Source organism: Trachurus japonicus, chromosome 17 (assembly GCF_045865225.1).
Source record: "Trachurus japonicus isolate A0001 chromosome 17, Traja_1.0".
Taxonomy (NCBI): domain Eukaryota; kingdom Metazoa; phylum Chordata; class Actinopteri; order Carangiformes; family Carangidae; genus Trachurus; species Trachurus japonicus.
In genome coordinates, this window is record NC_140923.1 from 7,865,114 (window position 1) to 7,889,351 (window position 24,238).

The window sequence follows — 24,238 nt, forward strand, 5'->3', positions numbered from 1 at the left end:
TTATTGTCATTTTGATTTTTCCAATCATAGAACCACGTGTTTTACTTCAGTTCAAAGAGTGTTGCTGCTAGCTAGCAGCTAGCTAACACCTTTGAACACTTCCTCACTTTGCAGCTGTGCATGGAGAAATAACATTTCTGATTGGTCAGAATACAGAAAGACAATAGGACTTTCATATTTTTTTTATTAGAAGTTACGTCTCATAATTAAAATGTTAAAATTATTTTAAACTCGTCTGTCTTTTAAACTCGTCTATCTGCTCTGGGCATCCTCACGATGCACGATGGTTGGTTCAGACAAACTCTTGCTAATGCGTCGCACCGACACATCTTTCTGTAGTGTCATTCATCCAGCAGCTAAATAAATAAACAGTCAGAGGAGTCACAAAAAGTTTAAAAATTTGTTTTTGAGACACTTGCCTGCAGAGGTGAAATCCCCAGAGACAAATTGTTTGTTTTGTTAAGACTCTGGAGAATTAAAGCCCACAGCGTTTCTGACAATCGCACAGGAGCTACAGATGCTCTCTGAGACGTGGAGGTGCTGTACCCTGTCAGGCTTCAGCTGTGTGCTCAGTGAGTAAAAAAGACTTATGGCTATATGCTCTGAGTCTTTGCATTACAACATACAGTACACAGACAGAGTAATGGTCAGTTTACCGTCCAGATGTCTCCTTCAGCGTCTGTCGACCGTGACGCTCACAGCCTACATCATTTTAACAGGCCGTGTCAAACAGTATTTATCTGTTTCCTGCAATGTAAACACTGATTTAAATCCCTAAGTCTTTATATAGCACCGCATCGCTGGAGCGCCACAACACACAGCGTTACCGCGGTAACTAAACAGTTACCTTGCTCCAGCCCGCCGAGATTAGTGGGTTGTTGTTCGGGCAGGACGAAAGTGTTTGCGTGCCGTATGGTATAAAGGGCTATACAGTATGTATTTAGGGCTGTGTCTCTAAATTTGGAGCGTCTGCGCCATGAGCGCTCAGAGAGAGAAGGAGTGTCTCGCTGTGTCAACGTCTGCGACCTTTTCGCAGCCGAGTTCAGGGGCCAAACTGTTCGCTGCAACCTGCCAGAAAAACATGTCCGCCGAGACGCATCAAGACTCCCCAATCCACTCAGATGTAGAGCGGGTTGCTGGTGCACAGCATGTGATTGACAGGGTCATTCCGCCAAAAGAGTGCCATTTGCTCATTGTAACTCTTAAAAATTAAACTTCATTTTTCATTCCATTTCAGTATATAATTTTTTAATATACACATTTACTCATTCAAAATGAGTAGGCTACTGGTCAATCTCAGGTTACTTTATTTAATTTATTGCTGCTTTTATCATTGTATCTTTGAAGTATGAGTAACAGCAATGAGGGTAACAGCAATGAGTTTTTAGCATAAAATCAGCAATTGTGTGAAATCTAGCCAAATAGCATCTATACTAATAGCTTGACCACACAGAGCACATTCTTAGGATTTAACTGAATATTTTACTTTTGATATCAACAAACACTGTCTTAGAGATAATTTATGTAACAGGAATGAGTTTTGAGAGTTTTTCAGAGAAATTTTGGTCTTCCCGTGACTTTCAGAAGACCCAAATGATGTCACTTCCAGCAGAACATGTCACCGGTGGAATGCTCCAAAATTTTTAGAGTGTAGAATGTGTTTGGGTAACAGCACTGAGTGAAAACCTGGGGACGGGACTAAAATGTGAAGTTTTTATTTAAAAAATGTTATATAAGTGTAGATATAATATGAAGTCACACTAATATGCAAAAAAAATGAGATTTTAGAAGGATTTTAGTCATGGCTGTGGGGACAGGCAACAAAGGCTATGTTTCAGTGTTTTGACAGCCTTTTTATAGTAATTAAAAATTATATATCTTTAATTTCTACAGTGATTCATGTGTATGGTGCTTTGTTTATTAATTAAATGTAATTTATATTATATTATTACATGTTTTTATATATTTAATATGCTGGGGACAGAAATGGTACTCTTTTGGTGGAATCGGAACGCGGAGGAAGTATCAATCATTAGAAAATTCAGCAGGAAATCCATTATTCTTCTTTAAACAAGTGTCATTTCTCCAGCATCTAAATCATGTCTTTCAGTAGCTTTTGAAACAAATTGAATAAAAACAATTTTAACCGCCCTCATTTGCAGACGGAGTCCCATCAGTCAGCGCTGCGGCCTGGCGTTTTTATGGCCGTCTGAGCGTTGGCGGCCCCCTCGCCTCGGGTTGGTTAGCCTTTGACAGCGCTATCTCGCAAATGAGGGTCCTCGCGGCTGCAACGCCGGTCGGCCGCCGCGCTAAACGCACCTGTTTGTCAGACTTATTTGAGGTGAGATAAGGTTAATTGCGCTCTTTATCATCGCTAAGTGACATTAGCTGGAGTTTGTACAGCACTTCCTGCTTCAGGAATGTCATTCAGGAGATGCAGAGCTCTGAGGTGAGATAAGTGAGTGGTCATAAACACATGCTGCATGTTCACCTCTGATATGATATCATTCACTATATGCTATATGTCTCTTCTCCCTCCTCACACCCACCAGGTTTTTTTTCTCTTTACAGCGTCTGATCTCCGCCTCCTCCTCCTCCTCCTTCCTCACCACATCGACCCACGCTCACCCCAATAATTCACTCCTGTCTGTCTGGGGTATAGGCGGGGGTGCTCTCAGTTTACTGTGAGCCTGTTGTGTGTGTGTGTGTGTGTGTGTGTGGCGATTTGGGTTGACAATGGGCGTGGGTGGAGGCTTCTGCCAGGTTTCGTCTGGGTCAAGGTCAACTCATCACCTTCCTGTGGAATGTGTCGATCCCTCAGGTACAAATGCTCGTACGTCCAGCAGCTTCAGAGCAGCAGCAGCAGCAGCACTTTGCATTTTGTTCACAGTTAGAAGGTGAAATAAGGGAGATTCTTTCAATTCGCTGCACGGTTAAAAGAAAAAAAGTGAAGATATGTAACTTTAAAAATGAGTAAACTAGTGATAGATTTGATTTTATTGAGATGTTGGGTCGCTTAATGGTAGTGGCATGTCTCCTTTTGCACATGTGTTGTCAAAATTACACTATTTAGAAAGTTTAAGGTCACATGTATTTTTATTAGATGCAGGATTCTCAATTGTTGAACTGGATGAAGTCAGAGCAAGAAGCTGTGCAGAGACTTCCATTCTCCACCAAACAGCTTTGGAGAGAAACTGAGAAACTATTCACTGTTTTTTACCTGTTTTGATCACCTGGTCCAGTTGTTATGGAGAGCAGCATCACTAAGTGGAGCAGACAGTACAATAGGAGGAGGAACAACAACTCCCATGATGCCACAGTGCTTCATCATGACGTCACCAACCTCATCTTTTGTGGCAGAAAAATCACATATTGTTCCTTTAAAGCGACAGTAAAATACTGTAATACAACTCTAATCAGTACACTTTAATGTGTTTGTACCTTAAAGGGATAGTTCAACATTTTGGCAAATTGGCCCATTGCCATAATCCCTATAGACATAGCAATAGGTTTGTTACCTTTACAGTGTTTGTCGGTGCAAGCTATTTTTAGAACGGCGGAGCAGGGCCGTGAGCTGCTCAGAGCTACGCTACGGAGGCTAATGGGATTTCTTGGTTTCACTCATCAAACTCATCAAATACACAATCCAACAACTCCAAAACGCTCTGGTGGACAAATTGTGACCTGCGCATTCACCACGCTATGAGATAATAACAGAACGTTACCAGACAGAGTTGTTTTAGAGGCAAATTCATGCAAAACCGCTGATGTGCGTTGCCCTCACGGACAGTTTTTCAGCAAGCAGTCTCTGGATTTACCTCTAAAACAACTCTGTCTGGTAACGTTCGTAACACGTTGGATTGTGGATTTGATGAGTTCGATGAGGGAAACCAATTTGCCAAAATGTTGAACTATCCCTTTAATATAATATATGAGGCCACACACATTTGCATGCACTGATATAGTTGCACAAACACAGTAAATGCAGAGGAAACTGTTACTTAAGGAGCTAACATGAGTAAATATTAGCAGGCAACACTGTGTGTGTGTGCGTGTGGGGTGTGCGTGTGTGCGTGTGTGTGTGTGTGTGTGTGTGTGTGTGTGTGTGTGTTTGTAAGTGAGAGAGAGATAGACAGAGACTGGTTGTGTGCATGACTTACTGTTTACCCTCTGTGCAGATGTGTGTGGGTTGTCTCTCTCTCTGAGTGTGTGTCTGTGTGTGTGTATGTGTGTGGCTGAGTGTTTATTAACTTGTCTGTACAAATGTGTATATTAGTCAGATTTTTACCAAATGAGTAAAACGAGGCCACTTAAACCCTCCAGGAAATCAGCCGAGTCCTCAGACTCACACGCTGCGTACATGTTATTTTAAGCCCGAGTTACACATCATCTGATATCCGTCCTAAATGGCTTTTCCAGCTTCACTGCTCCCAGCACTCGGAGGTAGAAGGACAGCTGTAAAAAAAAAAAAAAAAAAAAAGGAAGAAAGAAAGAAAGAAAAAAAAGGGGGCCAACAGGTTTACCAGCGGTATAAAGTAAAGAAGAGGAAGAAAAAACACAAGGCCAGCTCCACTAAAATGAGGGAAAGCTGCCAAATCCCCAATTCCCTGAGAAGGAGAGGGCACGACCCAGGCACTGCAGAGATGTTGGGCTACTTATCTCTTCTTAAAACATTTACACTCGCAGCTTCAGCTCTTCAGGGAAGTCGATCTCCGTAAACATCCAGGACTGCCACCACTTGATGAAGTGGACGACATGTTTCCGAGGGCAGCCGGCGTAAATTCAGGAGATGCAGTTCAGTTCGAGTCTCTTGCACGTTGTATAAATACCTTTTATTTTCAGTCACACAGCAACATGTGTTGTCGGTGACGTTATTTATCGCTAATGTGATTTCAGCTCTTCTGGCTCGTTACTTCATCAGCCTTCGTATACCAGCTGTGGTGGATTCATGCGGCCGCGTTAACCTGCTGCCAGCGGAGGCAAATCGTTTGCAGACTTTAGCTTTTAAAAATAACACGTGAAATGGATCACTGCGTGTACAAGTCTGTAACTCTGTCGGATGTGCCGCTCATTATTTTTGATTTTCAGCCTTTAAATTGAGTGTTAAAAGTTTTTTTGTCTTGTGTTTCTCTGTGGTCCACACTCAGGTCAACTGCACTGCTGCAACCTTCATCCAGAAAAAACCTTTGAACACTCTTTGATTTGACTGACTGGAGATTTTATTATTCATTTCTGCTGTGGGTCGAACAGAGAGCTGCAGCGACAATGTTTTTTTGTTTTTTTAGCCCAACCTGATAGCTGGTTAGCATCAGCCTATTAGCATCGCACAGAAGTTTTACACATTTTTGGGGGGATCTGTGCCAAAAAAAAAAAAAAAAAAGAACTTTCTGATACTAAAACATTTTCTTCAGCACAACAAAGGTCACAGATGAACACAATTTTTGTGACTTTTGAATGAAAAAATATATATATTTTGGAAAATAACCAAACCGAAAAGGCATAGGCTGAAGCTAGCACTTATTTCCGCCTACCCTGTTTTGAAAACAGAATTTAAAATATAATTTTAAACCTCCGACTCACAGTTTGAGTTATCTCCGACCGTTAACAAAAGTTATTTTCTTCTTACAAGGTTGGAAACTGTTTGCAAACAAATTTTTCCCTGCAGTTTCATCTAGCCACGAGTTAGCCACCGATCTTTTTTAAAACTCGTTGACCTCAAAGAAATCATCATTGGTGTGTTTTATGTTGCAGATTAAAACCAATATGAGATTTTTGAAGCTATAATATTGATATATTCTTCAGGAGTAAAAGATTCTCATCTGAATCTGAACCAGTTAATGAGTCAATATTCATCACGTTCATATTGTGATCCCTCAAATTTGGTCCACATGCTTTTGCCGCCTGTGTAACAGTAAATAACATACAGTATATTATGCCAAATGGCCTCAATGCAGCAAAATGAATGTACATGAAACAATTCAAAATCATTAGTGTTTTCACAGTCCCCCCATCAGTTCCACAGAGTTAATGGAAATTAGATAAAACCACAAGGTGAATGAACACAACAGTGACTTGATTTTTCCCTGGTGGGACAACAAATGTCAGGACATCATTCCTAAATGAAACCCAGGCAGTTTGTAGTTTACCTGCAGAGTTTGAAGACACAAAAAAGTCTTCACTTCGATTTTTATCGACTCAGATCGGAGGATTAAATCAGTCGTAATTCAGTTTTCTATCCAAAAGGCGTGTTAAAAAACTACATTTCCAGTGAGTGCACTTACAGCTGAAACACAGATGGTGCTGTGATGTCTATTTCAATGGGATAAAAGTGAAAAGTGATTGAAATAGTGTTTTAATTTGCCCTCAACAGCTTCTGCTCTGTGGCTAAAACAAGCCCCGGGTTGATGTGTGTTTATAAAACGACCTGTGACACACATGGTGCATGTGTCACCTCCGTTTGCCAGAGGCCAAACACTGATGAAACACTAATCGCTTTCAACGAGACCAACGTTTCCCACCTCGTCACTGTTTCTGCCATCAGAGCCGCCCCGTACCTCCGAGGTGAGAGCCGCTCGTAAAACGGGAGCTGACCGAGCCCTGAGCCCTGTCGTCACGGCTCCTAATGAATCCCCGGGTCTGTGCGAGGCCCCGGTGTCGGCCCGGCCCCGGAGCGGCGTGTTTAACCGCGGAGAAAAAAAAAAACGTCACCCCTGCCCTAAGAAAGAGCGCAATTATGAGAGCTCGCCGCGGCTGTTTCCAGAGGTAGCAATTTAAGAGCAGGCCTCCTGTCGCTGCAGGGCCTTAATGACGCCGGGAGAACAAGTGGCAATTTAGACGGGGGCTCCCTTTAATGCCCTCAGTGTGGGGTTAGCGCCCTCCAAATATACACTACAGTATGGAGGGATTATGGAGGGTGTGGGACTCAAACAGAGACACATGGTCAGACTGTGGCAGCTGAGCTGAGACAAGAAAAAAAAAGCTTCAACACTTTAAGTTATTGCTCCACCTTCATGAGATGTAGGAATATTAAGTATTGACCAGAAACAGTTTAGTCTTTCTTATTTATATTCTGATGGAAAACTGAACGTAAAAACACAGGAAGTATTTGAAATCATCATCGTTTTCTCTTCCAGATGAGTTGGATTAACCAGGAGTTTCTGGAAGTGTTGGATTTATTTTTAGAACAGTTAGTTTTTGTTTTTTAGAGATTTTTAGAAGATATTCTTTGGACATTTTTGCCTTTAATTGGCAGGTTAGAGTGGGGGAATGACACGCAGTACAGATCTGCACATCGTAAGGCGAACCGGCGATCACTCCATTGCCAGCATGGGAAATACTCGACCACCCCCAGTTTATTACTGGTTTTATTAGTGAAATTGCATTTAAATGAACTGAAACGTACCTTTATGTTGATTTTCTCTCTAATAACTCAGTGGTAGCAGAGGCTGAAGCAGGTTTATGTAACTGAACAAATATCCACAAATGACAATTGATGATTTTCACATCACATTTGAGTTTTTGCGTGAGTTTCTGCAGTTGCAGTGAGTTGAGCTCTGAAGGCCACTGCACAAAACCTGTCGGCATCAAATTAGTACTTTACATGACTCTTTTGTCTGTTATTATGTTTTGTTTGAAAGCCTACATCTGTTTAAGGCTCCTCGTGGCCAATAGCGGTTTATAAAAAAAGGGAGGCAGAAGAAAGTGGGGGATTTAAAGTTGAAAATGTACAAGAAAAAACTTCCATACCCCACCATCTTAGTGTAAACTCACCCGCTGCCTCCAGGACAGACTCAAGGTAAAAAGGCCAATAGCAGTTGTTAGTAGTTAGCGATCACTTAAGTGTTGCTTCAACCTTTGATCTGCCGGCTTTAGAAAAGTCAGAAAACAATAACTAATATCACCTCACTCTTATCTTATCTCCTCCTGCCTTTTTCTTTTGAACTTCAGCCGATTAAACGATTTGTTTCTTTCTGTGGTCGAAAATTAAAGAGGTTTATTAAACAAAACGTCTTATATAGTCCACTTTATTTAATGTTCAAGACCTCGTAGCTCTTACTCAGTGTGTGTGTGTGTGTGTGTGGGAGGCTGACAGACCTGGCTGTCATGATCCTGCCCAGCAGTAGACTGATTGGATGGGAGGGTTTAGTGTCACTGTTTGCTCTGGTTAATGAGCGGAAGGAAGGTGAGCCAGTACAATACATACACTGTCAGGGAGTGAGTGTGTGTGTGTGTGTGTGTGTGTGTGTGGTGTTAAGGGTGACTGCCTTAAGCCTCATACCCCACGTCAGGCTAATTAGTAGTCTCTCTTTTTTTTTTTCTAAGTAAACAGACCGGCCGGCAGCGGAGGAATCTAACCTGTGGAAGGAAGGAAGGGAGGGAGGGAGGGAGGAATCCTCCATCCATCACTGACCAAGAGCGGCAAAGTAAACACACATCCAGGAACTCTGATTTGTCCTGGTCATGAAGAGAAAATTGAAGACTTCCACCTCATAATGAGACGGTTAAATAATTAAACAAAACTGCTGACGGTGGCAAACGTCTCTCTCTTCCTCTGTGTCTCTGGCTCCATATCAACAGAATGAAGGTTCATGGAAATTTGGTTCACATTCCCTGAGTCTGCTGTATAAGCAATACGTGTTTCCCCCAATATGGACGTATATACATTTTCCTGTAAGTCTTCATATATGGTTATTTATACTGGGATTATTTATCTGGCCACTGAGAACTGGGTGACAGCAGCGTTCCCTGTGAGATCAAGGGGTGGCGTCTGAAAGACTGTGTCCAAACTTAAAGGAAAGTAAACATCCTCAGAAGTCAAAGAGGGGGGAGAGAGGGAAGGGGAGGGGAGAGGAAGGGGTTCCCATATCTTATCTTGAAGTAATACATCAGATCTAATTACACACAAGGCGACGACCCCTCATCTGAATATTTATTTGATTTCCAGCTTCAGAACGATGTTCAGAAGGAGTTGAAGGTTTGAATGGAGGTGGACCAGGAGGAAAATCTAAACTTGTCTCTAAAGAAAAGTCGTTTTTTTCCCCCCCTTGTTATTTAACCTGTGCATGAAAAACATCTGGAATATGTGAAGTATGGTTTAGTTGCTAAGAGGATTGTGTGAGGTTTTATTTCCTTCTCCTTGACTAAAAGTGTGATCTGCTTCTGCGTCTTTCAACCAGTCGACGCCACAGAACACACCTGCAACCTCACTTCATTTGATATCGGGAGCAGAGATACACTGGATGCAACAGAGGAAGTGACGAAGGGTAGAAGATCTAAGGAGGAAGAGGATTAAAATGACTGTTTTTATAAAGTTCTAGAAATAGGACGTTGGGAAATAGCAACATAACAAGAGGAGTTGATGCTGCAGAAGAGATGACCAATGTGGGTGAACGTGGCTGGTAAAATCAATACAGGCGCTCTGGACATTGACCACCACAGAGCGCCCACAGAGTCCAAGGTTTGCTTTTAAAGGGATACGTCACCCAAAATCGATAATTCACCAATTTTCTACTCACCGTCATGCCAAGAAAGGGTTTGGAGAACTTTCAGAGTCATCAAAACGCTTTTGTAGTTCCAGGGGGGGTCCGGCTGACGGGTTTTCATATAATGGCGGTGGATAGGGTTCACTTTTGAATCGTCCAAAACACACACTATGAAACATCCAGATACCTCCATACTGCTCGTCTGTACTGACCCAAGTGTCCTGAAGCTGCCACATGAAAAAGTTGTTTGGAAAAAATGTATGTGATCTCTGTTTTTATCCTTATTGTAGCAGCAGCTCCCAGTAGCTCTGTTTTGAGATTTGCTGCAAAATGTTTGTTCGTCGTTATAAACCATTGGATGTAAACACGGAAGAACATCTCGCAGCAAATCTTGCGAAGCAAACAGAGCCACTGGGAGCTACTGCTACAACAAGGCTAAAAACAGAGATCACATTAATTCAGACTTCAGGACACTTGGGTCAGTACAGACGAGCAGTATGGCAAGGCAAGGCAAGGCAGGAGGTATTTGGATGTTTCATAGTGTGTGTTTTGGACAATTCAAAAGTGAACTCTAACCGCTGCCATTATATGTAAACCCGTGCCAGCCGAACCCCCCCTGTAACTCCTAAAGTGCTTTGATGACTCTGAAAGTTCTCCAAACCCTTCCTTGGCATGACGGTGAGTAGAAAATTGGTGAATTATCGATTTTGGGTGAAGTATCCCTTTAAATGCAGGAAACCCTCCCCTATAATCTATTATTTTTGTTTGTTGTATATGTTTTCATACAACATGTACAGTACAGTTCATCTGCTGTTTGTACAGATATATTTCAGGTGGTTGTGTCGCCCTCGTTTGGACGACAAGTTCATTTTAATCAACACACAACTGATCTAATCATGAAGGGCAGTTTGAGTTTGAGAGTGTGACAAGGCCAAACTTCCCATGAGGAGGTTACAAAGACAAACATTTCAGAGTTTCACAGCATGCCTCAGTAACTCTGTGAGAAACCCCCCCTCCTCTCCTCTCCTTTCCTCTCCTCTCCTCTCCCATCTTCTCCCCTCCTTCGCCTTTCTCTTTTAGCGTCATGAACTTTGAGAGCCCTGGGAGAATCTGGGAGGGGGAAAAGCAGGAGAGAGGTTAGACAGAGGAGCGGTCGGGCGGCGGGCAGCTCGGGGAATGCAGAAATCGACTTCTAAACAGATGCAGTAATTCCATTTCCACCCTTTTAAATGTGGTATGCAGGGGGCCAGCGCGTAACCCTAGACCCGCTATCGCTGCTGCACACAGAAGGCGGTGGGTGGGTGGGTGGGTGTAGGGGGGCGTAGTCGACAGTTGGTGGCTGGGGCCGCCCGGTCTATCAGCCTTGTTAATCAATACGGGTTCCACTCTGATAGGCAGCGATTGGTGCAACCGATGCTCCGGGTGCTATTCTTCTTCTCCCCCCACCCCAAAGGAGGAGGAGAAAGGAGGAGGAGGGGGAGGAGGAGGTGGGAGGAGGAGGCACCTGTTGCCTCTGACATTCACCTGTGGTTCGTGGCTCAGCTGGAAACAACTGGCCCAGCGTGAGGCATCTGGATCAGGCCCAGAAAGTTCCTGTGCTTACATGGGAATGTCTGGATGTCTGGATGTCATGAGGAAAATGTTCCACCTGTTCTGAGAGAATGACGCCTGGTATGAAAGTAAAACCGAATCCTGGAAACTTTAAAGTAGCACAAAGAAAATGATCTTTATGTTGAAATCAACCATGAGGAGGAACTCAACATCTCAGCTGAAGATATCCTGCATGGTACATCAACCCCTGGTTTTAAATCCATCAGCGGAGCAGCACAAGAATTCAAATCTGAGACACACACACACAATCAAAATGTTTGGACTTCAAACAAGAATGATGAATCGGTATATGAAGAAATCTGGACTCCACTTCCTCCAATCATCACACTGTATGATATCATTAAAAGAAAGTCTCCAGATATGATCCAGAGTCTTCCAAGAACCTTAAAAAGGAAATCTTGGATTTTTGATGTTTTGGTGCAGCACCGTCACTCTATGCAACAACTATATTTGTTTTCCACTGGTCACTATAGGTATTCAATATGCAGACGATGATCTACTGTACATGTGCTACTATACGCTTTAATAAATAATAAATGAAAAAGTAAGTTGTCGATGTGACCAACTCATTACTATTTTTTCCTGTCCACACAACTGGTCTGGAGGAATAAAGTGAAGCAGAGTTGCTGCTGCACACGCTATCTCGTCTCCTGTCCCATTTATTATTTTATTAGATATATACAATATAGGGCTTGGCTACATCGTACATACGTATATCTAATAAAACAATAAATGGAACAGGAGACAAGATAGCGTGTGCAGCAGCAACTCTGCTTCACTTTATTCCTTCAGACCAAGAGACACACCAACACAACAGCGTTAAAACCCCACCAACTTCCATTTGTTACATTACAGAGCCGTGCATTAGCAAAAGAATAACGCATTTGTTTTCAAATGCTAACATTGATACTAACATCTATTCTGCTGTCAGTAGATCAGCTTGTTCTGTCCAAACTGTTACGAATTTGTATCTGGAAGAGGAATATATTTCATCTCTCCTTGACCTCTGGTGTATAAATGTTACATTAAACAAAACGTTAACATGAAGCATTGTTACTGCAAAATTGAATCATATGGGGGTGGGGGGGGTGGGGGGAGGGGCTCTAGCCTGTGGCCTCCAGAGAGTCTAGAGACGCCCCTGCTTACACACAAAACCTTGAGGAAACGTTGCTTTGTTTGGTTCAGTACAACGGTTTAATAAAGGGGCATCATTGTGTTTATAAAAAGGGAAATTATGTGAATTAATTAAGCACAGGTTGGTCAGGATGCAGCAGCGTCACTGCCGAAATGCTCCAACGCACTGAAAACTATTGAGAGCCAGTTGGAAGTGTGAGTCCTGAAGAACAGCTTTATTTGTTATTGAGCTAATATTGTAGCAGCATTTCTAAATATTGCTTCTCTTGTCCTGTCTGTTCCTGGTCTGTTGTTCTTCCTGGAACGTGCTGTGGAGAACACGGAGCCCTGTGGGGCAAATCTGTGATTCTGGGGCCTTTTATAGATAAAAAACCGAGGCTGACTTGACTTGACAAGGGAAATATGTAACACATGTTTGTGTTTAAGCCAAAGGAAAGTTACAACTTAGCTAACGGCCGCGATGACACATGCAATGTTTTTTTGGCATTTGCTTGCAGTATCAGTGTGGTTGTAAATATCACCGCTGAGTTTCCGTGACACGTCCTCCCTGTTGTGACCGGAGGACGGCGTCACGTCAGCAGGCCGCACTGTGTTAGTGTAAATGCTGCAAACTCAATTTAGAGACGTTTCTGCGACTGCATGCCCACCACCTCGAAACTATACCTTCACATATTACACCCCACCCGGCTGGTTCTCTAAACGAAGCTAAAAAACAAGCGTCCTTTAGCAAATAACTGGAGTTTGGAGCTAATTAGTTGTGATAAAAAAAAAAAAACCTGTGGATTGGAAACGCGGCGCCCGTCTGCCAAACTGTCTCAGCTCCATTTGAAGCTGATGAATCCAATAAGAAGTGTGAATGACTTTAATTAGTGCTATCACAATGGTGTATCTGCCCATATTAGCTTATTTTCTCTGGGCTGAGCTCAGAAACTGTTTACACACACACACACACACACTGTGTTGTTTGTTGGGCCTGGTGGTGCGTCGCAGTAATCGCCTGCTCAGCATGCTCTGAGGGAAACATTGGCACCAGCGTTAAGACAAACAGCCCCCTCCCTTTAGACCAAGACAACCCCCCGCTGTGGGCTAACAAGACCACATTAACCTCCCTTACCACACACACACACACACACTCCCTCTATTTTTCCTGCATGCAAACCGACAAGCAGACGTATTCGTACAGTGTCATACATCAGCGTGTAGACACACATTCCTTCACACACACATGCATCCAGCTGTGGCCACATGTGCATGTTCACATCCACAGGGAGCAGACATCCGTCCCTGCAGCAGAGGGTGGACGTCGGTTTCTCAAAACAAACCGCTGCTGATCCACCTGAGCATGTTATTCCTGACAACAAAATAAAGTGTTTTTTTTTAAATAAAGTCCATGTGGTTTGTATGAAGTTTAATTAAACCACAATAAAGACACACTATTTCTAAGAAAAAGTGTCAATGTCACAAATATTTAAGTCATTCAACACCACGTTTGTTGCTTTGTGTTGAAGTTGTGTTGAAGTTTGGAGCAGGACCAACTCTGCCCTACAAAGGCAAAGTGCAGCATCTGTAAAAATGCCAAACTGAGAAAAACAGCTTTGTGTGTTTTTCATTGTCATTAAATTATGAATAACTACCAAGTCTATAATTGATTAGATAAAGGTGGACTGCATTAAATGTATTTTGTAGTTTGTCTTTCTGACCAATGTTGACCATTTTATGGCATATTTTGTGACCAATTTTGACAGTTTTATGGCAGATGCTGTACTTTTGCCTTGGTTTTGGTGCAGATACTGCACTTTGGCTTGGTATATTAGCTACAGATACGGCACTTTTGCCTTGGTTTTACTCCAATGGAATTATAGAGTAAATTATAGATTGTAGGGAGTACAGTACTCTTTGCAGATACTGCATTTTGCCTTGGTTTTGGTGCAGATACGGCACTTTGCCTTGATTTTACTCCAATGGAATTATAGAGTAAATGTAGGGAGTAACAGAACTCTTTGCAGATACTGCATTTTGCCTTGGTTTCACGGTGCTTTTTTGGCTGGACAGCAAAATAAAAAGCCCAATAACTCTAATTCTACCAGATTGAAGAGAATATGCCACACTTTTGATTGGTCAAAAAAAGAAAAAATGCAGATACTGCACTTTGCCTTTGTAGGGCAGAACTTCACAAGAGACTTTGAGTATTTTGAAAAGCGTCATACAAATAAAATGTATTGTTATTATTATTATTATTGTTATAATTATGCTCTGCTGTTAATAGAGGGAGAACCTTAACGAAGCTGCCAGAGTAATGGCTAAATGACATGATAACTTATTATTATATTATATGATTATTTAGACCAATTCCCTTTCAGGGCCGTTGCTAGGAATTCTGGGCCCCCTGAAAGAATACTAAAGTGGGCCCCTGTCCCCTGACTTTTCCACTTTTTTAATACGTATTATCCTTTTTTATTTACTTTGTTTTGATGCTAATGCAGCATTACTATTAGTCAGGGTCTTATGCAGAATAATTCAGTCATACAAAGATTAGACTACTGGCGTTTTTTGTGGACCCTCGCTGGGCCCCAAGAATTATCATCACCTTTCTCCCCTATACACAGCGGTCCTGTTCCCTTTTAATTTATTCAGGTGAATCCAGATGAGAAAGAAAAGAGACAGTTTATTTCTATTGTAAGTTTATAATAAGTACATTTTCAAGACACAAGCTCTAGATTTAAAAAATAAAAAGTCAAGTGTCTAGGTGACGTGTAGTCAGTCTGCAGAGATTTCCTTCAAGAAGATTACTGTTGAAGGATTTGAACCTGCGACCTGTGACGGAGCACCACTTCTTGTCATGTAAATGACTTGAACACAGATGAGCTGCAGAAATGCACCAGTTTCAACTAATAAATACTTTGTCACTTTGTCGTTAGGCTAAACTTAGACTGTAGAAAGACCTCCAGTCTTTAGAAAAGGAGTTCTTTATATTTCCCCCATGATAATTTAATTTATAACTCAGATGTATGTTAGTTTACTCCCCACTGTCTGCAGCCCTAATTACATTCCTTCCTAATGTCTCTATTGTCCCACAGCTCATCTCTACCCCAGTGTGTGTGTGTGTGTGGGGGGGGGGGGGGTCTCAGTAAACAGAAACGAAGTGATTATAACCCTTCCTCCAGGGTGAACATTTTAAACAAACACCTATAGAAGGATCCGTGGAGTGACTTCTTCTCCCCGCCCGCCCACACCAGGCGAGGGGGGGGAGTGTCCTCCCTCCTCCCGTATAAAAGCCCCACACAGCGGCCAGACTCACAGAGTGAAGAGAGAGTGACGGTCCTGGAGCCACAGACACAGACAGAGAGGGAGAGAGGAGGAGAGAGAGAGGAGACTGGCAGGGTCCCACACTGTGTGAAAGTAAAGCGCTTGTGTTTTGGATACAACAACAACAACAGACACCACACCACAGACCGTCACAGACCGTCTAGCATGAGTTCAGCACCGGCTCTGGATTAACCGGACTTGCAAAGCGCAAGTTCGCTCGCACTTTTTTTTTTCTCTCGCTTTTTCCCCACGAAGCGACGATGGAGAGGAGCAGCAGCATCCCGGGATGGTGCGTGCTCGTAGCGCCGCTGCTGCTGCTGCTCCTGCTGCACGGCACGCGCTGCTGCATGGCCGCCAAGGAGCTCCAGTGCCAGGAGATCTCCGTGCCTCTGTGCAAGGGCATCGGCTACAACTACACCTACATGCCCAACCAGTTCAACCACGACACGCAGGACGAGGCCGGCCTGGAGGTGCACCAGTTCTGGCCGCTGGTGGAGATCAAGTGCTCGCCGGACTTGCGCTTCTTCCTGTGCAGCATGTACACGCCGATCTGCCTGGAGGACTACAAGAAGCCGCTGCCGCCGTGCAGGAGCGTGTGCGAGCGGGCCAAAGCTGGATGCGCTCCGCTCATGAGGCAGTACGGCTTCCCGTGGCCGGACCGGATGAGGTGCGACCTGCTGCCGGAGCAAGCCAACCAGGACACGCTGTGCATGGACTACAACCGGAGCCAGACCACCACGGCTTCCCCGCCCGCGGTGGCGGCGAAGCCCACCAACCGGCCGGTGAAGCCGTTCAACAACGTGAGGAAGAAAACTGGAGGCTACGGTCAAAGAGGAGGCGGTGTGATCCCCGGGATGAAGCACAACAACAACAACAACAACAAACAAGCCACTTCCCCGTGCGAGCCGGGCTGTTTCTGCCGCGCGCCCATGGTGCCGGTGGGCAGCGACGGCCACGCGCTGCTGCACAACCGGGTCAAGACGGGGCAGATCCTGAACTGCGCCGTGCCGTGCCACAACCCGTACTTCACCGCGGAGGAGAGGACGTTCACCGCCTTCTGGATCGGCCTGTGGTCCGTCCTCTGCTTCGTCTCCACGTTCGCCACCGTGGCCACGTTCCTCATCGACATGGAGCGGTTCAAGTACCCGGAGCGGCCCATCATCTTCCTCTCCGCCTGCTACATGTTCGTGTCCGTGGGCTACATCGTCAGGCTCATCGCGGGACACGAGGAGGTGGCGTGCAGCAGGGAGAACGGAGGCGCAGCCGAGCACATCCACTACGAGACCACGGGTCCCGCGCTCTGCACCATCGTCTTCCTGCTCATCTACTTCTTCGGCATGGCCAGCTCCATCTGGTGGGTCATCCTCTCCCTCACCTGGTTCCTGGCCGCGGGGATGAAGTGGGGCAACGAGGCCATCGCCAGTTACGCGCAGTACTTCCACCTGGCAGCCTGGCTCATCCCCAGCATGAAGTCCATCGCGGTGCTGGCGCTGAGCTCCGTGGACGGGGACTCCGTGGCCGGGATCTGCTACGTGGGGAACCAGAACTTGGACAACCTGCGGGGCTTCGTGCTGGCTCCGCTGGTCATCTACCTGTTCATCGGCACCATGTTTCTGCTGGCCGGGTTCGTGTCGCTGTTCAGGATCAGGAGTGTAATCAAGCAGGGGGGCACTAAGACGGACAAACTGGAGCGGCTCATGATCCGGATCGGGGTGTTCACGGTTCTCTACACGGTCCCGGCCACCGTCATAGTGGCGTGTTACTTTTACGAGCAGCACAACCGACAGACGTGGGAAATTACGCACAACTGTACGTGCCAGACGGACCCGAGCAGGCAGCGGCCGGACTACGCCGTGTTCATGCTCAAATACTTCATGTGCCTCCTGGTGGGCATCACGTCCGGAGCCTGGATCTGGTCCGGGAAAACGCTGGACTCGTGGAGAACTTTTTGCACGCGCTGCTGCTGGGGGAGCAAAGCCTCCGCGGGCTCCATGTACAGCGACGTGAGCACGGGACTGACGTGGAGGTCCGGGACCGCCAGCTCCGTCTCCTGCCCCAAACAGATGCCACTGTCCCGGGTTTGATCCCCCCCGGGTTTGGTGGGTTAAAGTTAAAGTTAAAGTTATCTTTATTGTCCCAGTTGGGAAATTGCAGATTTGCAGCCAGGATGTCCAAGATACATAAAAAAAAACATAAATACACATAAAACACACACACACACACAGAAATCAACTTCTGTTAAGAAAAACAGCACATAAAGCAACACATAACAACACATAGTGGGCAGAGTAATTCATTTTCAAGTGCATACAGAGACAAAGTGCATTCAAACGAGGTGAGATAGAACAGACTGTGTGGTCAAGACAGCTGTCAATTATCTCCCAGTTTAACTCTGTTCAACAACATGATAGCAGAAGGAACAAATGAAGACCTAAATCTGGGTGGAGGAGGAGGAGGAGGAGGAGGTGGTGTCATTTGGCACTAAAGACTAAAACCAGCTCCTGTCAGCTCTTTTTTTATTATTATTTCTTTCTCTCTTTTTTTGTGGACACTGACTGATTCACATGATTTGATCTAGTTAAATTATTTTTTAAATGTGTCACCGGACTGACAGGCCACTCGCACCCACCTAATGTGAACTGTTTGTTTGGATCTGTGGCCGTTTTCTCTTGTCAAAAGTTACAAGAGTCAGTTTGGAGAAGAAAAAAGAAAGTGCTCCTTTCCTCGCCTTATCCAAATGACGTCCTCCTCCTCCTTTGGTGTATGGAGGGAGGAGGGGAGGAGGGGGGTGGGGGAGTGACTAATTGTGTTGGGATTGTCCATCAGCGTGTTTTAATTAGCACATTAATGAACGCCTAATGGCTTCTCTTTAAATAATGAGACCCCTCCGCAGCAGAACAATGTACCTGGCACTAAAGAATGCGGAGTCTTATCGCAGACTTAATTGAATGCACACAGCTGACAAGATCCCTTTTGTCGATACAGGTGACGTGGTTGGAGCTCCGAAGCGCTTCTGCTCCTTAATGTAAAGAACCGCTGTGTCTTAAAACACCACATCCACTCTGCTTTTTTTTTTTTTTTTGTCTCCCACGATGGATTTTACACGTTCATTAATCATTGCCTTAATACTGTCTCATATACGGGTTGCATTAGCGCGTAAAAGTGTATTTATATAATTATTGGTGTACATATATTGTACATTTTGTATATGGAAATTTACGAGATTGTAAATATGTATAATTCCACTTTGATAGAAGATTTTATTTTGAGAATAAAAACAAACTTTTATTGAATATTGCTGTTTTTGTGCTCGTCTTGGTCATTGTCGCCAAAAAAAAAAGTCTGTGCTGGTGTTTAACACTATCAAGTGTCTCTGTGTGACAGAGTCGTTGATATTTAATTAAAAGTTGGAAATGTGGGGGTTTTTTTTGGCAGGGGGGGTTACAGAGGATGAGTGCGCGCTGGTAAACCTCTCAGCTGTGGCACATCCACACGCTGTGAGACACCGAGGCTCCACAGGTGGTCTCCTCGGTGTGACGCCCCCCCGGGCCTCAGTCTTAAAGCCTAATCCCTGAATGTGTCATTAATGTGTCACATTCTCCCACTTTACAAGTAAAGAGGAAAATCTACTTTACTTCCACCTCCATTACTTTTTCTTTTCTTATAGAACAGGTGGATTTTCATCATTTTAAGTAACAACAGCTCGATACACCAGGAAATAGCCTCCAGAATTTATCATTTCTTTACAATAAAACCATCACCAGGTAGATGTTCTGCTCCAGTTAAATAAATTATTTGTTTTGCATGTGTTGGAATAAAAGCTTGTCCATCTGGAGTGGACTCAGCTCAGGTGGCTCTTAAAGTGGGACTGTTTTTTTGTTTTTTTTAATCGTGTAAAACACCTGAGAGTCGTCAAAGACGGTGGACAGGACTTGACCCCCTCTGTGCAGAGTGGGGTCTGTCCATAGTGTCTTCTCCAGATTGTGGTTAAGGAAAGCGATTAAAATCGTAAAGGGTTTTGTTTGTTTTGTTTTTGCAGTTCTGTGCAGAAAGGGGGCTTCAAATATATCGAGACCAGTCCTGATGTTTCTAAGTGACACAGAGAATAAGATAACACAACTTTACACACAACCAAAGCTGCTGCGCTGCTCTCAGACTCCGGAGAAGACACACACACCGAGTTCCGATGTGGTTGAGCGAGGCGGATAAAGTGGCGTCACGCTGCCACCTGGTGGTCAAAGAGACGAACTGACAGTTTCCCGTAAAAAAAAAAAAAATCATTATAATAGGTTTTTTTTAAAACAAGTGGAAATTTCTGGTTTTGGCATTTGATGATATTTTGCAAACAACAATTTTCTTGCAGTGGCATGTAGCCAAGTAATTGTTAATGAGTATAATATACTAAAGTAAACACACTTGACTAGTTGCTTCCAGTTGAGGCCTAATTGTGACATAATCAACATAAAGTCAAATCATTCTCTGTCAATAGTCCAATCCATCAAATGAAGAGACGGCCGTTTGTGTTTGCTCGGTCCAATGAGGACAAATTGCTCTGCCACTGCTTATTAACCATGAGGCAACTCAATGTGTGTGGTGGGTGGGTGAGGTGAGGGGGTTGGGCATGTTCCCTCAAGCCCCAAAGCAAAAAAAAAAAATCAACAGAGGAAATGGGTTGAGAGGTTGTGCCCGATCCATCTCCTTCTAACATAAACAAGGATCCGGCTTGCTGGTTCAGGAAGAGCTCATCACGGACAGAGAGAGAGAGAGAGACGCTATTAGTGAAATCCGGGGAAACCAACTCCTGTTCATTTGCTCCAATTAGGATGTTTGTGACTGCAGTCTTTGTGTAATGATCTACTCGGCTGTCTGTCTCCAATTGGTTTGGAATAAATCATATTAAGACGTCTGGACGTCGCACACGGGCCGTTAAAGGTCACGTAGAGACGGGGGCTGTGATTTCAGAGTGTATATACAGAGCTGGGTGGGAGGTATTTATGTTTTCAATAACAGCTATTGTCAAGTCATGGTCGATTTACAGTCCTGTCTAAAACAAATATTTCTTCTAGGCCTGACTAACTGACAGGCGTTCTCACTGCTCTATGCCCAAATGCATGCTGGGATCAACCACAAAAAGAAGTGGAAAAAGTAGGCTACTCGAATTAGCACTAACTTAGCATGGATATTAGTTAAAGGGACAACGAGGAGTTTGTATTTGATTATAAAAAAGTCTCATATTAATGTAGATGAATCTATGTTACTCACACTTGTTAATGGGTCAATTTTTGATAAGTATATAGTTTTGTCTTTATAGTTATTTTGTTATTATTATTAGTGGTCAGCATTTCCTACTTTCGGTTTCGTGGACACTGCCCGGGAGTAACGCTGCCGAATCGCCGTTTATGGTCGGAACTACGACGGTATCTGATCGTCTTCCAACCTCCGACTTTCATTCTTGATTAATGAAAACATTCTTGGCAAATGTTTTCGCTTTTTTGTCCGTCTTGTGCCAGTCCAAGAATTTCACCGTGCGCGAGGAGGCTCATGGGAAATGTAGTGTGAAAACACTTTGCTTTCCAAAACTCCTCGTTGTCCCTTTAAAGTAGGATGTTGATAGACTTTTGGTTCTTTACTGTGTTTCCTGTCAGTGAATTTAAACACAAACACACTAAAGACTATCATTCGTCTCACATGCTTGTGTGTAAAGTCATGCAGGGTGAGGGGGTGCAGAGGTGAGAGGTCAAAGGTCATGTTTGTCATTTCTGGCATTCTCTGCAGGGGCAAAAAGAGCAGCCTGAGAAAAAAAACCTGAAGCCCTGCTCCTCTGCAGCCTCCAGTATCACTGTAACCGCTCACCGTAGTCAATGTTTCCACTCTGAAACATATTTACCGATCTCGCCGACTTCACACGTGAGAAGATCAGTTTACTTGTCGCATGGAGTTTCACTCAAGTTTTGCGAAAACAGTTGCGTAACGTCTCCGGTGGCTCCTGCAGGAAGGAGTTCTCTAAAGTTTGACAAAATGACTCCTTTGAAAGGCGTGGGCGTTCGCCAGGCAGTAGATTAAAGAGAGATCCTCCTGAGCTGCGTTATAGTAAAGTGTGGGATCCGTCGTTTTGGGGGCTTCACTCATACAAGGCACTGAAAAGTTAAGACGTCTCTATTTCCATCTGCCTCCACCAAATCCCCCCGAAATGTCACAATGAGTTGCAGAAATGTCCTTTTGATTGAATGATAGCGACAGAGCATGTGAGTTTTAAATCTACTCTGTGTGAATTTATCATTCTATTGGTAAAATTTGTTGATTTGTTGTTTAAAATGGCACAGGCCTACATATTGTATCCGTAAAGTAGGTGCAATTGTGCTTTTTTGTTTTCTATGTCAGGTTTGATTGCTTGTGCACCTTATTTTTCACTATATTTCAATGAAAACTCAATAAAAAACAATTTGAATTCAATAAATAAAATGGCACTGGCGAGACTTTAAGCGTTCAGGGGTGCAGACGAGACAGATCTTGAGTTTCTGAGGTATTTTGTGTTGGTGGGTATCTGTGAAAGTAAACTGTGTTTTGAGAGCAGCTGCACTGCTGAAACAAACTAATCTGCAAACAAGGAGTCAGAGCAGAGACAAAAACCCAGAAGCCGTTCTGTTTTCCTTTATACAAAACCAACAGTGGACCTCTCTGCTGCTCCCCTATCCTACAACCTCTCTCTATCATTAACATCAAAGGGAGGCCGAATGGATTTTGTTTTCCGAGCTGTAGCCACCAGGGACGACCCCAACCGACCACACACACACACACACACCCATCCATCTCAGAGGTGAAGAGGATGCTGGGTAATCGATATTTTTGATGCTTCTGACATCTCCTCTGATGTGCCGTCGTGGTCATCGTTGAGTTTTCCCTCCTACTTCTCAATCTCCTCCGTCTGTCACCCATGAGATCGGACGGTGTTATTTCACCTCAGGCTCAGGTTGATGTGTTAACTTCAGCCGAGGAGGAGATCAATGAGGAGGCAGAGACTCCTCATACACCCATCTGTACTGAACTGTGAGCACAGCTGTGCACCACAGGATGCACATATATGAAGGAAGCGTTTTCTCTCCACCAGTCAAGTAAAAGCATTTATTGAAGAAAACTCAGAGTGAACTGACTGAACATTTTAAATAGTCTAATAATCAACCATTTGAGTTGAAAAAATTAAATTGAAACCAATGAGGTGTTTCTAAATCCCTAAACAATAATTTATTTTTACATGCGATAGTCAAATATACATACTATAGCCCGTTTTAAAGGACTGAATCACATCTTGGCGATTGATATACATTGAGTTATTTTCATAAACGGTGTATTTCACATAAAAATAATATCTTGTTTTAGGCTATTAAACAACAGGACTCAAAATATCATCATATCGTCGTGATATTATTTTTGATCTTGAAAGAATTAGCCATTAATCTGTAGAAATTATTTCACTTTACAGCAAAGGATTCAAGATTCTGCAGTTTTTAGATAATCATTATTACAAATAGCTTTTTATTTTCATGTATTTTTAAAGATTTATAACAAATTACACCAGATTCATAATCTGGCATAAAATAATAAATATAGTGATACTTGGATCATTTTCTGTCCTTTCTTTCATCCACTGCACTACTCAGCATTGACCACTAGATGGCAGTGAATGCAACACTATACTGAGGTTATTACAGTAATAAAGGGCATTCAGGGAACTCTGTTACATCAATTCATTTATTTACCTCGTATTTTTCACGTGTTGACAGATATCTCATGGTTCTTAACCCTGGTAAAATATATATATATATATATATATATTTTACTGTTTAAACATGGCTGCCTCAGGTCCAGCAGAACAGTAAGAGCCCCGACTTCAAACCCCAACATCCAACTCCTTTGGGGCACTAAACTTCATCCAGTATCAGTAGCCGACCTCACTGATGCCCAAGCGGCCCACAGCCTTCAGAGAAAAGTGTGTGTAGATGTTCAACAGTCATGTCCACATGTTTCTTCATTGACTTTTTGACACTTTTAGACATGTGCCAATAAAAATCCTATAAATAACCTGTGTTTTAAAAGGCTGGTACAAGCACAATTATGGATTGCACAACAAAGCAGTGACATGGCAGACATCATGACAGACATGTTGGCTGGGATTTGACCAAGGACAAATAACTAATAAAACAGCCTGTGTGTGTGTTTTGTGTTTGAGTGCTAGGTCGACACGCAGTGGGAAGGTCAAGCAGCCACAGACACATAGTGTCACCTCAGGGACAGTCCTCTGCAAATATGCGTGTGCAGGGTCACCAGGTTTGCATGTGCGACCTCTTGACCTCGGCCAGTGACAGTACAGTCCTTTCTCCCACCACTGCTAACGGTTCTGCACGTCTTGGCTGCCCCAAATACCACAGCAGAAAGAAGAATAGGAAGGGTATGAGGCATGTGTCCAGGTCACAGCTGTACACTGGGGCAATGTGACCCAGAGGTTGTGCTGCTGCATTCAGTATTGATATTTTTAAAAGCAAACTCAAGACCTGCGTTTTTAGTCTCAATGAACTTTGATTCTATTCTTTATTTATATTTTCTTTTTGTGTTTAGAAAGCTTTTTTTTTCTTTTGCCATTTCATTTTTACTTCTGCTTTTGGTTTTACTGACCAAATATCACAACTCTTGTTGAATGTATTTGATTT

At 43.6% G+C, this 24,238-nt stretch overlaps 1 pseudogene across 4 annotated transcripts; it reads left to right on the plus strand.

The window, feature by feature from the left end:
* The first annotated feature begins 15,528 nt into the window (after positions 1–15,528).
* Positions 15,529–18,826, plus strand: LOC146970055 (frizzled-8 pseudogene; annotated as a pseudogene). 4 transcript variants are annotated; one of them, XR_015038016.1, is made up of 2 exons: positions 15,529–17,636; positions 17,987–18,826. The product of XR_015038016.1 is annotated as a frizzled-8 pseudogene, transcript variant X2 (transcript). The 4 variants fall into 4 exon arrangements; XR_015038018.1 differs by having other exon boundaries at positions 15,529–17,632; XR_015038017.1 differs by having other exon boundaries at positions 15,529–17,627; positions 17,984–18,826.
* The last annotated feature ends 5,412 nt before the right edge of the window (positions 18,827–24,238 follow it).